The 16,775-nt window shown below is 30.8% G+C and overlaps 1 long non-coding RNA gene and 1 other non-coding gene across 2 annotated transcripts; both read right to left on the reverse strand.

The window, feature by feature from the left end:
* Positions 1-2,130: 2,130 nt before the first annotated feature.
* LOC146995124 (uncharacterized) lies at positions 2,131-10,405 on the reverse strand. Its single transcript, XR_015043700.1, has 2 exons — positions 10,268-10,405; positions 2,131-2,607 (listed from the first exon to the last, which is right to left on the reverse strand). It is a non-coding gene; the product is annotated as an uncharacterized LOC146995124 (long non-coding RNA).
* Positions 10,406-15,431: 5,026 nt separating this feature from the next.
* On the reverse strand, positions 15,432-15,515 carry TRNAL-UAA (transfer RNA leucine (anticodon UAA)). The gene has a single exon. It is a non-coding gene; the product is annotated as a tRNA-Leu (tRNA).
* Between the last annotated feature and the right edge of the window lie 1,260 nt (positions 15,516-16,775).

The raw sequence follows: 16,775 nt of genomic DNA on the forward strand, positions 1-16,775 counted from the left end.
TGATGAGCTTCATAAGATTGCAACACTCATTTTTTTGTACAATTTGTCACCTCACGCTGTGCATTGCTTCATGCTTGCTGATACTCAGTATCAAAGTCTTCTCTTTGATTAAACTTCCAACACGTTCTTTTCAATTTAATTTATAAATATTTTTCATTATTATAAATGAACTGCAAATTTATACAGTGGCTCATATTTGTTTTCGGATTTACTTTTTTGAAATATATTTGCATATATTTTGTATTAAATATTGAAAGACTCCAAATTTTTACCAGTATATTATTATTTTTTTTTTCAAAAAAACTTGCAAATTTTGTATTAAATTTCATTAAGTTCTTGTGGGTGTTTTTGTTTCAATGATTTTTTATTAAATAGATGCATATATACATATCTATGTAAATAAAATGTACTCTAATAAACTTAATTTTGTTGAATATATGTTTTTCAGTATTCAATAACACGAAATTCTTTTAACGCGAAAAAATATTTCAATCACCTCAGTTTCGTGTTAAATGATTTTCACTGCATTTAGTAACTGATATTTGTAAATAAAATTGAAAAACACAAGCTTTCGAAAGCTAATGTGAGCCACTATATGCAATTTCTAAGGAGATATTTCCATTGAAAATGATAGCATTCGAATAAAAACTCATTATACCGTATGCGCTCGTGTAATGTCCGCACCCCAAACCTAAAAAATTTCTTACTTTAAAAAAATATTTTTTTAAACATCGCCTTTTCCCCTTTAGTCAATAAACATCTTTAAAGAAAGAATATGCATTTGTTTTGTCTTTGGTTGGCGCCAGGATGGAAAGCAGAGACTTTCCTTGCATTCTGGTGCAGCTGTTATTCAGTCATAACATCGGCGCCAGCAATCCACTCGGCAGACGCGATAATAAATGAAGGCACTCCAAACAGGTTTTTACCACACTGGCTTCCATGAAATACTGTTTTATAATGAAATTACTTTCCCCTCCTTCCTCCTTGGAGCATTCGCATATTTCAAGCTTTCTCTTTTCATTCAAAGTAAAGAGCAGAAGCAAGAGTATACAAGGCGGACGAAAAGTGTGTGCGCAATTGGAGCAAACAGCGTGATCAACTGGCGGCAACGAACAAAGCAAGACGTGCGCTTCGTGGTTCGAAATGTAGTTTCCGAAGTTAGAAAAAAAGTACTTGAGTGCTCAAGGGTACGCAGCACTTTAAAAGTTAATGTATTTCCATCTTCGCCTATGTAACAACTTGGTAAATCTTAATCCTAGAAGTCTCTCAAATCCTTCATATAAGATTAGTAAGAAGAAGAAAGAAAAATACTTTTACTTGGTGTTAAGTATTTTTAATTAAAATAAAATTTTAAACATGCATTTAACGGAGAATTAATTTTAAAATACAATTTTTAAAAATAGTATTTGATTGTTGGTGTTTCACGTATTGCACCAATTGCGTTCTCTCTCTCTCTTTTCTTTGTCTTTTTTTAGTACCCGGATAAAGTACGAAATGACCTTATAATCGAATACATTTATGACACACACATAAATTCTAATAAATGACTTTATAATTAGAACGACTGGTTATCTGAAGCTGTAAAATCTTGACTAAGCAGACGTCGGAAATATTCATTATATTTATTAAAAGATGCAAAACTAAATTATTTGCATTAGAAACTTGAGGTTCATTTCTTCAATACAAATTGACAAAGTAAATTTGAATAATAATTCAAATTTTTATCCTATTTTCATAGAATGTTTTTAAATAAAGCAAGTATAGCTGAGGAAGATTATTTCAAGGGATAGCGTAGTTAAATAATAAATATGGAATATCATCCTATCTAGAAAATTTAGACTTTGGCATTCAGGCCTGCCACAAGTTGATATTAGTAATCTAAGTTTAATAAAATCTTTTAAGAAGTTTCTTCGTTTTCTTGGCAACAAAAATTGTCAATATAACGCTTTCTAAAGTTTTGAATAAAAACGTTTAATTTAAGGGGGTGTAGCATTCGAAAGATTCGAATGACAAGAAAGCACGAAAAATCTAGTTTTCAAATCTCAGATCTTTTGAAAGATTCATTAATTTCAATTATTTGAATATTTATCCTTAAATAAAGGAATAATAAGTATAGTCCTTAATAAAATGTTTCATAAACAATCTTTATCCCAATTTAAATAACACAAATTCCATTATATCATTATTTTTTTAGTAGAAACAGCTTGTACTTTACAGTGTAAGTCAAGCCCATTTATGTTTTCGAACAATATAAGAATTAGCCTCATTATCTGAACGAATAGTTATCTGAATCTGTAAAATCTTGATCAGACAGATGTCGGCAATAATTATAGAAAACATTTGGAAATAATTTCCAGATGCAATGAGGGAATGTTTTAGAAAATCTTCAGATCAATATTCCTCTAATACTCAATAATACTCGTATAATCTTTGGATGTCTTTTGGACTTTTCGCACTGGGAAGTCTTGCAATCTGGTATCATCCAGTTATGCTATCTTGCCTCCGTCTTTTCTTGCTTCTTCTCTTCACTTTTCTTCTGAATGAAAAAGAAAAGAAAAAGTAAAAGAAATTCTGTTTTGCGAGAGTTATTGCGTACAACTACGCCACCTGAAAGAAAATAATTGTACTTTTAATTAAAGACATCTGTTTAGAAAAAAAGTAAAACAACAAGTCTATTTGCTGAGAATTATAACATTAGAAAACTTCACTGCTTTCTCATGAATGAGACTCAACTAACAAAATTATTCTCTTGTGTAGGGGCCATCTTGAAATTGTGCCTTCCTGGCGCCGATCTTGGTATTAAAAAAGAATCGCCAAAAAACAAGGGGCACCCAATTGTAAACTTTTACCAATATTTCTTTATTGCAAACTCAGAAAAGATAGATTGCTTAATATTTATCGATTAAATCAATATTAAATAACTGCGAGTATTATTTGAATACTGTAAAAAATATACAGTGAAATCTTTTATAGCAATTAAGAAAATGAACAATTCAAAAACGAAAAACATTTCTGAAATCATAATTACAAAATATTATATTGAACATGTTGTATAAGACAACCGTTTTCATAGAAGATCATCGTCTTAGTGAGTTCTTATTATATATATATTATATGGGTAATGTACAGGAGTGTCTATATTTTCTTTCCCAAGGAGTATAAAATATTCTTGAGATAGCTCTGAATACAAGGTTAAAAATTTAAATACCAAATATCGTTTAGAAAACAGTATTAGTAACACCTATGATGTTAGACTTCTGAATTAGTAAGGGTTGTTTTGATCTGCCGATAATGGCAAAGCACGCTAGGGCAGTCTGCTTTAGAAGAGTGATGCCTTCTTGGAAGCTTTATAAAGGGAACCGGCACTCGTATCCACGTTACACATAGGAAATTCCACGAAAACTCACATGCAGCCAGCCCGTTCTCAAGGATTTGAACTCTGGTCGAACTGCCAATGTTCAGAGATTTCATCGCTCAGCCGTTGCTGAGCTCGTACTACTAAAGGGATTTGTCATCCCCATACCTGCATACACTTTAGTCAGTATCTATGCACTTGTAAGAATTACATATTAAAAAAATTAAATCTAGCTATTTTTCTCGAAGTCATGCTTCTTCTTGACTTCTTTACATTTGTTCGTCCAGATTGTCATATTTTTATTTTTCACTTTTTTTCAAGTGAAATTCTATTAATCAGTGGCGCAGATTGAGCTTTTGTTGTCCGGAGTGGTCCCTGAATTTGCCGCTTCTCTAGATACCGAAGAAAATAGCTAAAAAAAATGTCAAAATGATACGTAGGTAAATAACTACGTTTACTTTTCACATAAAACTTAAATTCCAACATTTCAAAATTGCTTTATTATTTTTATTGATTTTATTATTATTACTGCATTATTATTATTACTTTATTATTACATTATTATTAGTAGTAGTAGTCCAAAGGGGCTTTGTCTCTGAAGCACTACTGTTTTCGTTTTGCGATTTTGCGTTAGTTCACTATAAATGTCCGTTTCAATTTTCAAACTGTTGCCACCAAATGTTAGAGTCCTGCATTATATTTGAAGAAATTAAATAATGAAAAATCTGCATAAATGTATGAATATTTTTCGCATTGTGATAAAACAACGGTACAGAGAGCCATCGAATTTAGGATGACGTAATCAATCCTCCTACGAATATGGGCATGTGGAAGCCCAAATTTGAAATTTGGAATTTGTTTTATTATCGATTTCAGATTTTGTTAAACTTTAACGAATTTTTGATTAACAAACTCAAGAATTTCAAAGCGAGTCATGGCAACGTTGTACAGAAAAAACATTTTTATCTCCAGTGCTTGAGACTCTGTATCGGAAATTCTAAAGATAGGCTCAATTTAAAACTATTTTGCAATATTGCTCTTGACCTGAATTTTATGGTTCAAGTGCGAAGAACGTGATATTTAATAAATAAAGGTAACATACAAAATGTAAAAAAAACGCCCCTTTGGACGTAATTTAAAATCTGAAACCTTTCAGGTTTTTACTTATTTATTTATTTGTTATTATTATTATTAGTCCAAAGGAGCAATTTGCTCAGAAGGATTATTAATTTCGTTTTGGCATTTTGCGTCGATTCACGAGAAGCGTTGTTTCACTTTTCAAATTGTTGCCAACAAATATTAGAGCCCTGTATTCTATTTAAAGAAATTAAATAATGAAGAATCTGAATGAATGTATGTATGTTTCTCTCATTGTGACAAAATAACGGTACCTAGAGCCATCAAAATTTGAATAACGTTATCTTCCATAGAATATGGGCATGTGGAAGCCTTAATTTGAATTTGAAATTTGTTTTATTATCGATTTCATATTTTATAACACTTCAACGAATTTTTGATTAACAAACTAAACGATTTCAAAGCGGGAAATGGCAACACTGTGCTGAAAAAAAAAAAAAAAAAAAAAATTATCTCCAGCGCACGAAACTGTGTATCGGAAATTCAAAAAATATGCTCAATTAAAAATTATTTTGCGATATTGCTATTGAACTGAATTTTATGTTTTGAATGCGAAGAACATGATATTTAGTGAATAAAGATAATACACAAAATGTTAAAAAACGACCCTTTGGACCTAATTTAAAATCTGAAATTTTTCAGAGTTATTATTGTTTTGTTGACAAATTATCAGGGACACTGTGAAGGTTTGCTTCATTATTGTCCAGCTGTTATTATATAGACAGTATCTAAAGTTTTCTTAAATGATAATACACATTTTTAGATCTTGAACACTTACTAAGTGATTTTTTTTTTCACAACTAGCAAGTAAAAGTTCTTTGTTTCGTTTTTCCGAGCAATAGCAGAAATAAAATATTGAAATATATTTCTCTTAAAGAGGAATTCTTCCTTATTAATGTCAAACGTGATAATAATTCAGTTGCTAATCGAATTTCTCTTTGGAAAGTTTTCTTGAAGTAAGAAAAGGTGTAACAAGAGTATATAGCTGTCAAAATCACTTGTTGGTGTCTCTCAATATCTTATCTAGTGTAAAATCTATTTTTCTTGTCAATTTATTTCCATAAAGAACTCAAAATTACTTTTTCTTCAGTTCCTTGGACGATCCAAATGATTAGCCTCCATAAAGTAATGTTTCAAGTGAAAATCTCATCCCCCAAAAATGCCTGGGACGAACGGCCCCCTTTATATCCACCTCCTTAGTTAAAAAGTAGTAGCACTGTTAGTTTACAAAGACTGCTGTTAAGAAAGATTTCAGTACTACTTCCATAATTAGATTATGTATTTGGTATAAAAAGGTTAATTCAATTTGTTTAATAGTTCATAAATTATAAATATATGATGCTTAATTTGCTCTCTACATAACCACTCTGTGAAAACGTTGAAAGACATATTTGAGAAAAGCTAATAATATAGAAAAAATATATTAAGAAAAAAGCAGACATAATAAATGCTTATAAAAAATCGCTACCAAGAAATGCTGCTTTCGCTTAAGTACGATTCACATAACCAAAAATATTTATAAATACAATGAATGCTACTATTGGAATCATCTTCCCAAAATGACCGCATCCGAAAGTGAAAAGTTTTTTCGAGAACATAAGTAAACATAAGTAAACATCAGTATAGAATATAAATCCAAGGCGATGTCTTCCACCGAATATCAAAATCACTGGGTCTCGTTGGTAGTCAACAGTGAGAAGGGTTCACCACATTGTATTCTCTCTCTGAAAGTTGAATCCTTTAACATCAGTGTAAAATACATAATACAGCAAATAAATAAATTAAGAATAAGGATAATTGTGAGTAGTTAAAAATAAATGAAGTTTCATCAATCACAAATAGAGACAAACTGAACTGAATTTCATTGAACTGGAAGCCACATTAATTTGACAATTAGTGATGCTTCCAATTTTTTGCATCATTAAAAAGGCAAAATCCGAAACGTATTAATTTTTAGAAACCTTCTAAAATTTACTCACGTATTTTTGTAATTCTTGCGGTCACAATCGTAAGGCAGATATTTTAAGTTAAAAAATAAGGTATATTTGAACAAAATAAAATAATTTGCGTTCTGTAAATTAAATATAAATTAAATGATGAAATCCTGAAGATTGATTGAAATAGCTTTTTAAAGTCCATTTAAAAACTCATCCCTCACTTTTCAGTCGTTCCAAAGAATAAGATTTTCTTGAAGTTTCACAGCTTAGAACTCTCCAGTCCTTATTAGGAGACAGGCCAACCAGCGGCCGAGCGGTAAAGTTGCTGAACATTGGTAGTTCGGTCCGAGGTTCGAATCCCGCGAACGGGCTGGCTGCATGGGCGTTTTCGTGGTTTTCCACATGTGTAACGTGTATAGAGCCAGATTTCCTTAGAAAGTCCTCCACGAAGGCAGCCCTCCCCTTAGGCAGATAGTCCTAGTGTGCTTTGCCGTAATTAAATATGCCATACCTTATTAGGAGACATTCTTAGACAGCTTAGTGATAAAAGCATTAAACGCAGTACTTCAAAAGTATTGATTCCTTTTACTGCCATTGTTTCAATAGTATCTGTTATTCTGGGTGTGGAGCAACTTAAAAAAAAAAAAAAAAAAAATGGAATATTTTCAAAGTACTGCGAAATGTCCAGCATAACCTTTACTTACTGAAATTACTTGGAGATTACAGCCAAATTAGGTGTTAGAAAGTGTCAGTCGAAAAAAAATTTTCCTTTAATTAGTTATTTCAAGCAAAAGCATTACCTCAATGAAGAACCGTCAATGGCTGAAAGGGTGAGACCGCTAAACAAAAGATTTTCGAATCCGGGCGAAAGAGTTGCCAACATAGGTGTTTTTGTGGCTATCCACATTGGTAACGTCAACATGAGCAAGTATTTCTTAAAAAGGCCCTCCACGAAAGCATGCTTCGACTTAACTAGCTAGTCCTTATGGTGCATATGGTTTAATACTGAAATTACTTTTTATTTGTGTGAAACAAAATGCATTACCTATTTCTTTTCAACTAAATGTTTACTTAATGTCTTACAAGTAAACGCATTCAATTAGTTTAATTTATAGCTTACTAAGAAGAGTTACGAAATTTAAAACGAATCAATGAAAAATCGTATTTTGAGAATAATAGCTCTTTTGGGCTAAAAATCTAATAGAATTAACATTTTAACGTTCGCCCAAAAGGGCTCGTCTAAAGTTTAATATATTTTATCAGTAAAGATTCTCAACAGAGATGGTCCAGATGGATCAGCGAAACATTTTATAGAATATTAAATAAATATGCATATAGATGTTATATATAATATCGGAACGAACATGAGATGAAGGATATATAGCATAGATATAACAATGAATCTATACAACATAGAAACGTTATATATCTTCTGTGACATGAATACATTATATATAAAAGTTATACAAAGTGAAAAATATTTATATATAAATTGATAAAGTATTTAATACAATTCCATAAAAATATTTAATAATTTCATTTAGGTATACCATGATCAATCTGATTATAGAGTAAAAAAAATAATGCTCTTAAGATTGCATTCATTGCTTTTAAATAGCTGAGTTTGTTAATAAATAACAGATTAAATTTGAAAGACAAATAGCTTAGGTTTTCCCGAATAGGAATATTCCGATGAAAAGCGAAAAAAACTCATTTACAATGTACGACGTTTAAAGTAAATAAATGCAAAATCGTCTTTCGAGATTAATAGCCATTTAGAGCTAATAAAAGTTTTTGTAAAATATGCTTTTATATAAACCTTGTAAAATAATTAATGAAGTAAAATTTTAGAGAAATGTATACGAGCACTATAAAAGTAGTGTGATGTAATAACATCATAATCTTGAAACTGAAGAACGAATGCTTACTCTTCTGTTTCACATAGTAGCATATTTTTAAAAAATGTAGAAAATCACTCAATAAATATCTTTATGTCATTAATATATTTTTATTTGTTTTAAAATAAGACGAAGAGTTCGTTTTATAACTGTCAAAATTTCAAAAACTTTCTAACAGATATATTTTAGATGTTGAAATTTTAAAATCATGGACGTCAAAAGTCGAAAAAACCTGATCAGTTTTGCAAAAATTCAGGAAAATTTAGAATTTATGTTATAAATTTCATATAAGTTTCATTTAAAATGTTTTTGTCACTCTATACAATGATGCAACCAGTAAACATTTAAGGTCTTTGTTTGGTTCGTTGAATGAGAATATGTACGAAATAACGTTTCAGTATTAAATTGGAAAAAAATCTAAGTTGAATTTTGAAAACATCGCTTCACGACATTGAAGTTTCATCCACCAATAGTGTGCGTACGATATTTGACCTCGATAACTTCTGAAGTACTTTATAAATCAATAACAAGCTTTTGACCATAGTGACAATAACCATAAGTGAGCTAAGTAAATGCTTATAAAAATAGAAAAGAAATATAAATAAGTCTGATTTTATGAAATCAAGAGTTAATTTTTTTAAGAAAATTTAAGATTACAAGATTAGGTACGACACCTCAAAGAGCTCGCTATTTTAAAGTTTCAAAAAAATATATTTAAAAATTAAAATATTTTTATTTTAATTTTTTAATACTTTGTAACTAATATAAATAGATAAATATGGATTTATAAATCGCAAAATTTTAAAAAACTGCTATCTTCGAACAGTAACTTCAGTTTAACTCTTCAAATAATGTTAAACTAAATGATTGCTATTAGCCTGCTTGTTTCAAAACAAATACCCTAAGAATTCAAAAACACAGAACATAAAATCAGAGGTTTAAAATAATCTGTTAAAAATATTAATGCCAAATGTTAAAGGGAGGATAAAACTGTTAATATAATTATGTCTTCTTGTTTGCACGATTCCTGTTTGTGCGGTTGTCAAAAGCTTTTCCATTTAGGCAAAAGCATCAGTCTTCATTACCCCCTTGGACCCTAGCCCCCCTCCCCAAATATGAAGAAAATAAAAAAGTTTCAATTTAAAAAAAATGATTTATTAGATAAAAAATGAAAAATATTTACGATCTCAGAATATTTGCATGAATGACACCAATTCTGTATCTGAAAGGGGAGACAGATGTTGAGACTTTGCAACGATTTTGATAGTGGCTAAAAGATCGCTTCTTATTACATAAAGTTTCGTTTATGCAAATCCAATAAACTACATTTTTCCTTTTTCTCTTTCTTGAATCTAAAGATTTCGGGTAAGAGACTAAATTCAGACACGTCGATCGAGGTGACCACTAACTTATTCGCAAAGAAACTTCCCAGCTCTGTTAACCACTCATACCCTGAGGAGAATGTTGTGAGAAGGAACCACATTCTCCGATTTCTCAAGACCAGGAAGAATTTTGAAAAACTCGGAAACAGGACTAATAAATTATCATTATATGAAGACTTTTGAGCTTTTTAATAAAGAAAAGCTCCATTATTCAAACCGTAGCAGTGCATTTATTTTATTGGATCACTTGCGTTAAATGTTTCTCTAAGTGGCAATATTTTTAATTTTTCTAAACTAAGAAATCACCTTGAATGAAAACAATAAAATGAATGAATGAAAGAATGTAAACAATAAATACCTCTTAGACGTTTTAAAAGACTTAATTAAGCCGATGAAGAGAAATAAAGTGATCTCAAGAACTATAATTCCGGATAACTAGACGTCTGTCTATAGTGCGTTACAAACTACAATTATACAATTACAGAGTAGTCGCAAATAAAATAACAAAAAAAAAAAAAAAAAAAAAAAAAAAAAAAAAAAAAAAAAACTTAAGCTTACATTTATTACTGAAAAGAATTTTCTTCCTAGGTGGAAATTTTTTCCCCGTAATATTCACTTGTATGTCAGCATTTAAAACATCGCCTCGACAAGTGTTTGAGAAAAACTATCACATATCTTTTAATAAACTAGCTTAGTCACTAACGTTTTAAGCTACAACAGACTTTTGGCAGGGTTAACTAACTATGTTTGAACTTGCGAAAAACTAAGCATTGCAGTTTTTCTTAGAAACAGTAACTTCTTTGGCAAGGGACACTATTTATAAATACGTGAATGCATCCCAATAGGTAACTGCTCTACTTTAACATCTTTCCCCAAACTTTTCAAAGGTGCTCCTTATATTTGAGATTTGTGTTATTATTGATAATATTTGCCTTGATTTATATTTATCGGCACTTAGTTGTTCATTGAAAAACGATTTTAACTTATTAAACATCATTAAATTAAACGCCATCATTAAACTTCAATTCTATTCGCGAAACTATAGGTTTCGCGAATAAATATGGGTTGTAATGACAATGAATAGAAATAAATATGCAATGAGACTTCTCTAAGACAATCATCCACGGCCTTAGATGATTTTCCCAGGTGGTCTTCTTAAAGAGATGATGATCAATACTGATATCTATTTTTGTTCTGAGAAATATTGGTCATTTTCAGATGTGACTGCCTTAGGGAGATGGTCGCGACGAGAGAATTTTCTTGTTTCCGCATTTGAAATAAGAAGCACTGTCCCAATTTTGCCATTATAAGCATGTATAACATTATCTTTCCTTTTTCTATACAATTATACATTTCCATTTTCCGTATTAAGTTACGCTACGGCCTCATTAATCATTGATGCAGTGTAGCCGAGCGCCAACTCAAAATCCTTAGCACATGGTTTATTTATGAATTTATAAGAGTTTATAATTTATCTACAATTTGCATGTTTCAGAAAAAATATGCAGAGAAATTCACATTGTGACCACCTCTCTAAGACAAGTACATTTGAGAATATAACGTATTTTCACCCTTCTTTCTGCATTCCTTCGTGGTGTAACGGTAGCACACTTGACGCCTATTCAAGAGGTCAAGGTTCGAGGTGACCATTTGACCTTGACCTGGAATTTCTCACATCTCCTGATTCAAAATTACCTAATGACTCTACAAAACTCATCAGTATTTCTGAGAATATAAACACACATCGGCGTTAAACGTGACCTCTCTCAGACGACCACCTCCAAAGAAGACCAAAATCATCTGGAACCCTGAGGGGTCGACTTAGAGTGGAGTTACTGTTTATCATTTTTTATCACTTTTACTTCTATTTTTATTTTTAGCACTATATCTAATTGATATAGTTAATAATATGCCTACCTGATAAATTCTTAAACGTTTACGCCATCAAAGTATGTAACAAAAACTATTCTTTATTCTTGGTCATGTAAAGTGTATCTTCTCTAAGACAAGATCCACTGGTATCAAACGATTTAACGACTCAAACGACAAACGCAGAGGCGACCGCATTAGAAAGCTAGCATACCGTTATTTATTTGTCTTCGGAGAAATACTTATCACTTTCAGATGTGGTTTCTAAAGGAGATGGTAGCGAATAGAGAATCCATTGTTGCACATGCATTTATTAAAGAAAAATTATTAATTGCATTTGTTTGCTTATTTTTTTTCATTCGGTGCGACAAAAAAGTGCGAGTAACATCTGCTTATGTAGAGGCATGCCTTCATAAAGAACTTTCTAATGAAAGTTGATCCTATTTGTAACCCACATAGAAAAGTGCTAAAAACACCCATACACCATGTCGCTCTTGGGACCTAAATCCGTGTCGAACTATACGAAGCCATAGCCCTAGACGGTCATTGCTGGGCATGGCCAATCACCAACCGTCTGGTAATGCATTTCTTTTTGAATTTATTTTTATGGAAATTTTGCACGAAAAACGAAATTTGGCGTTATTTTCCACATAATCATTATAGGTAACAAAATTTAGTGATGCTTTTACTAACTAACCTTAAAACGTTTTATGAATACAGTTCTTATGACTACTTTTCGTAGACGATCGCTATCGAAAATAACTGGCATTTCTCAAAATTTAAATAAGCATTAATACTGAACGTGACTAAGACAAAAGAACCAGTGGGAGCTGAGAGTGGTCATTTTAAAGAGAGCGTATTACCTTAAATATTGATAAGCTCTGAAACAATAATGATACTGTTTACGCAGATTTGGACAATTGAAAGTATACGATCTCTCTCACGAGTACCGCCTTCCTCAGACTATCGTCTCTGAAAGTGACCACTATTTTTCAGTACACAAATACGATGAATCTTCTCGAAACCGACCAACCACAATTTCAGATGACTTCGGTCTCCTGTGGACGTGGTAGTTTTAAAGAAGTGATATTCAGTATTAATGTTATTATGCTCTCAAAAGTATGTATCACTGCCAGATGTGTTCGTCTTAGAAAAGTGGTTTAGAGCTGAGAGTATCGGTACGCTGTAAGTATTCGCATGGAACATCCCCTGTTTCAGAAGACCACATCTTAGCAGAAGACCAAAACTGTCTGGACTTAATGGTAGTTTGGTTTGGAGAGGATTCACCGTGATTATTAAATATTTCTTTAAGGTTGCTAATAAAACAACAAAAACAAGGTTTGCAAGCTTTATTTAACTCATTCATGGTGTTTATTCTAGTGCTAAAAAATTGTGATCGATTTTTTAAACTATTTTCTGATAAGCTATTGAGTTGAAATTTTGAAAACACTCTTTATAGATGATGATGTAATACGGTGACGGCATTTGTTTGACGGTGACGGCAGTCTCAAAACGGCATTTTGCCTTGAATCACTAAAAGCGTTGTATCACTTTTCAAATTGTTGCCACCAAATATTACCACCCTGTATTACATTTAATAAAATTAAATAATGAAAAATTTGCATGAATGTAGGTATGTATGTTTCTCGCTTTGTGAAAAAACAATGGCACTTAGAGCCATCAAATTTTGAATAGTGTAGTCCTTCACCTGAATATGAGCACTTGGAAGCCCAAATTTGAAATTTGTTTTATTGTCTATTTCATATTTGTAAAATTTCAATAAAATTTCAAAATTTTTGATTAACAAACTCAATGATTTCAATGGGATCAACAGCAATACCGTAGGGAAAAAAACATTTTTATTTCCAGCATTCGATGCTGTCTATCGGAAATTCTAAAGATATGCTGTTTTAAAATATTTTTAGTCCAAATGCTCCCGAAACTTGTATATGCGTGTAAATGTAAAAAAAGCCCCTTTGGGAAAAGGAAAAAAGGAAAGAGAGAGAAATCTGAGATTTCTCTCTCTTTCCTTTTTTCATTTTTTTTAATAGTGATATCATTTTTTGTATACATTTTAGATTGATAGACGAACTAAAAATCTATGAATTGGACTCTGAACTATGGGATGGAGCAGAAAAACAAATCTTTTACATCAAATTTGTGTGAAATTTTTAATGTAATTTCTAATTTTTTGGCGAATTCGAAAATCGCTCGATTTTTGTTTTCATTATTTGATGCTTATTATTTTTTAATTTCAATGTCTAAAAATGCACTTGTGTAATATTTGTAACGTTTTGAAATTTTCACAACTTAAAAAAAACAAACTATTTGTTTTTATTTTAAACAAGAATGGTAAAAAGATATTAAGAGTGAAATTGTCTAGACTATTTTAAACAATATGCTTGCAGTACGAAGTAGAAGGATATTTGTTTTTCCTTTGCACATCGCTTGGAAATATAGTTTCAAGGCTTTGATATCATTACGTCACACAGATTTATTTTTTTCCGCATAGATTTCTAAAAAAAAAATTATGTTTTATAGATTACTTATTTCATTCTCCTTTCTGTAAAGAACTACTTGCAAAAAAATTAAGTTGGGCCATTTTATAAAGGCTATTTTTATACCGCTATTAATAGATAAAATTGGCATTTACAATTAATTGCATTTTATTGATCTGAGAAACAACAGCGTTTAAGAATTGATTAGTATTTAAAATTAGTTGAAATGAAATCTACCGCGTTATTTTTATTTTTTGTAATTTCATTATTTTATATATATACTTTTCAGTATTTCATGTCAAAAGTTGATTTTTTAAATTTTTATTGCGATATTGTAATGTTATGATCTTTTACGAAACATTAAAATTCTAACATCCGAAAACTTATATGATGAAAAAATTTTTAATTTTCAGACGTTATAAAACAAATTATTCGTCTTCTATTAAGAAACATTGGTTAAAAAATATTAATTAGACGACTTTCCAGATTTATTTATTTATTTATTTATTTATTTTATTATTAGCCGCATTTTGGTTACTATGGTCAACACTTTGCCATCGAATTTTGAACTATTTTTTGATAAGCTTGGAGCTTAAATTTTGAACATAATTAAAATTTAATTTGGAACGATTTTTTGCCCATAAATTTTTTTAACGAACTGAAACTATCAGAGTTTTACAGTTACCAACATCAGGAATCTTAGAAAAAATCCTTTAAATAAATAGTATAATTTCATAATCCCCTGAGAAACGAATAATTATTATAATAAAATTGCCTATTAATAAAATTGCATTTTCAAAAATACAAGTTATATCTTTCTAAATATATCAAAGGCGCCCCAAGCTTATATTTTTCGTGATATAAAATTGCAAATTAGAGTTGTAAATTATTTACTTTGTTATTCCCGTTACACTATATGATATTTTCCCTTACTTTTAGTTCATTAATTAATTTTAATTTTAAATCAGTGTCTATTTTATAAACTTTTAATTTATTTGTTATGTAGAAGCAAAAGTATTATTATGATTTACTACCAACAGCTTAGAACTTTTTATATTTAATTTATGTTCCGACTTTTACTTTTTTTTGACTTACTGTCAATTTATTACTTAATTTACTGTTAATTATATATAATATACATTTGTATCTATGTTTTTTTTCATTTTTTAATCACCTTTGATAAAACAACTTTTAAACTTCTTTTCATTTATAAAATAATCAACAGGCGTAATATATGTGTGTATGTGTGCATTAAAATTATTTTGAAAATAATAAACTTTTCTTTCGTATTACATTAAGAAGAGAAGCATAAGAAACTGTACGTGAAGAGAATAAAAAAAAAAGGAATTCTTATTTGTCAGGAGTGGGGTTCGAACCCACGCTCTCTTTCGAGAACCAGAGCTTAAATCTGGCGCCTTAGACCGCTCGGCCATCCTGACCCTACACGTTATACCTGGTAAACCCACAATAAGGAAAATTATTAGGTATTGTCAGGTCTTAAATCTTTTAAAAGGCTAGAGTTTAAGATCATAAAAAGAATTAAAATTGATCATTTTATTTTTATACCGATGGAAAACTCATTATTAGTGCTGTAAATTTAGATATTTAGTGCTTAATAAATGGGAAAAAATGCAAACAAAAGAATCTTTATGCTATGTGTTTAGACACTATGTAAATCATTTTCATAATTCCCATGAATACGAAAATAATTAGGGATCAAGTAGTAGTTTCATTTTACTGTTTGATGAGAATTAGAATTAATATTATTCTTTTCAAAATCATATCTTTTTCTGATTGCTACTTTGTTTCTAAATTATTACGATAAGCATTTGGACATCTGTGCACAGAATATTTTGTATGATAATAAGAGGTTTATTAAATTTGCTTCCTGCAGTACAACTCTCGATTACTTCTTTTTAAAATTATATTTTTTGCTAATTGCTACTTGGTTTACAAAATTATTACAATAAGTGTTTGAACATCTGTGCATAGAATACTTGTACGACACAAAAACTTTAAGTTTACTTCCTGCAATACAACCAAAATTTAACAAAAACCAATCAATGCTACTTGTAGGATCTCAGTAATACGAATATTTAAAAAACGCACATCACAACTGATAACTTTTAATTTCTCACAATCTCGGCTTCAGCTACCGCGACTTCTAACTAAAGAATTTGTAGGTTTATCTATATAAATTCTTTGTTCTATCCCTGTGCGCTAGGACGAATCCCCTAGGATGAATGGCCATGGAACATTTTGTGAACCCACAAGGCCCCCCTTTCATATGAAAGGTGCGGTTAACACACACAATTGCCGTATTTGTGCTGCTAAAAGTCTACAAATTCCATTACACTCTTCGCATGTAACGGTTTGGTGCGGTGCAACCTTCATTGTGGGTCCGTTTTTTTTTATCGAAGAACACAGCGTAGCGCCGCAGGGCCTGTGACATGCACCGTCATCGGTCAACGGTACGCTTCATTATTAGAGCAATCCGTTATTCCTGCTCTTCAGGTAAGGCGATGTGATACAACTACAGAGTTTATGAAGGAGGGTGCTCCTCCACACATCGCCCGATGTGTGAAACAAGTGTTCCAACACCATTTCGGTGACGGCAGAATCATCATCCGGCAATTTCCTACAGTTTGGCCCCTATATCCCCTAATTTGAATCTTTGCGACTTTTGGCTGTACGGATAC

Source organism: Stegodyphus dumicola, chromosome 10 (assembly GCF_044657685.1).
Source record: "Stegodyphus dumicola isolate Sdum_Otavi_A_Nest chromosome 10, ASM4465768v1".
NCBI classification, from domain to species: domain Eukaryota; kingdom Metazoa; phylum Arthropoda; class Arachnida; order Araneae; family Eresidae; genus Stegodyphus; species Stegodyphus dumicola.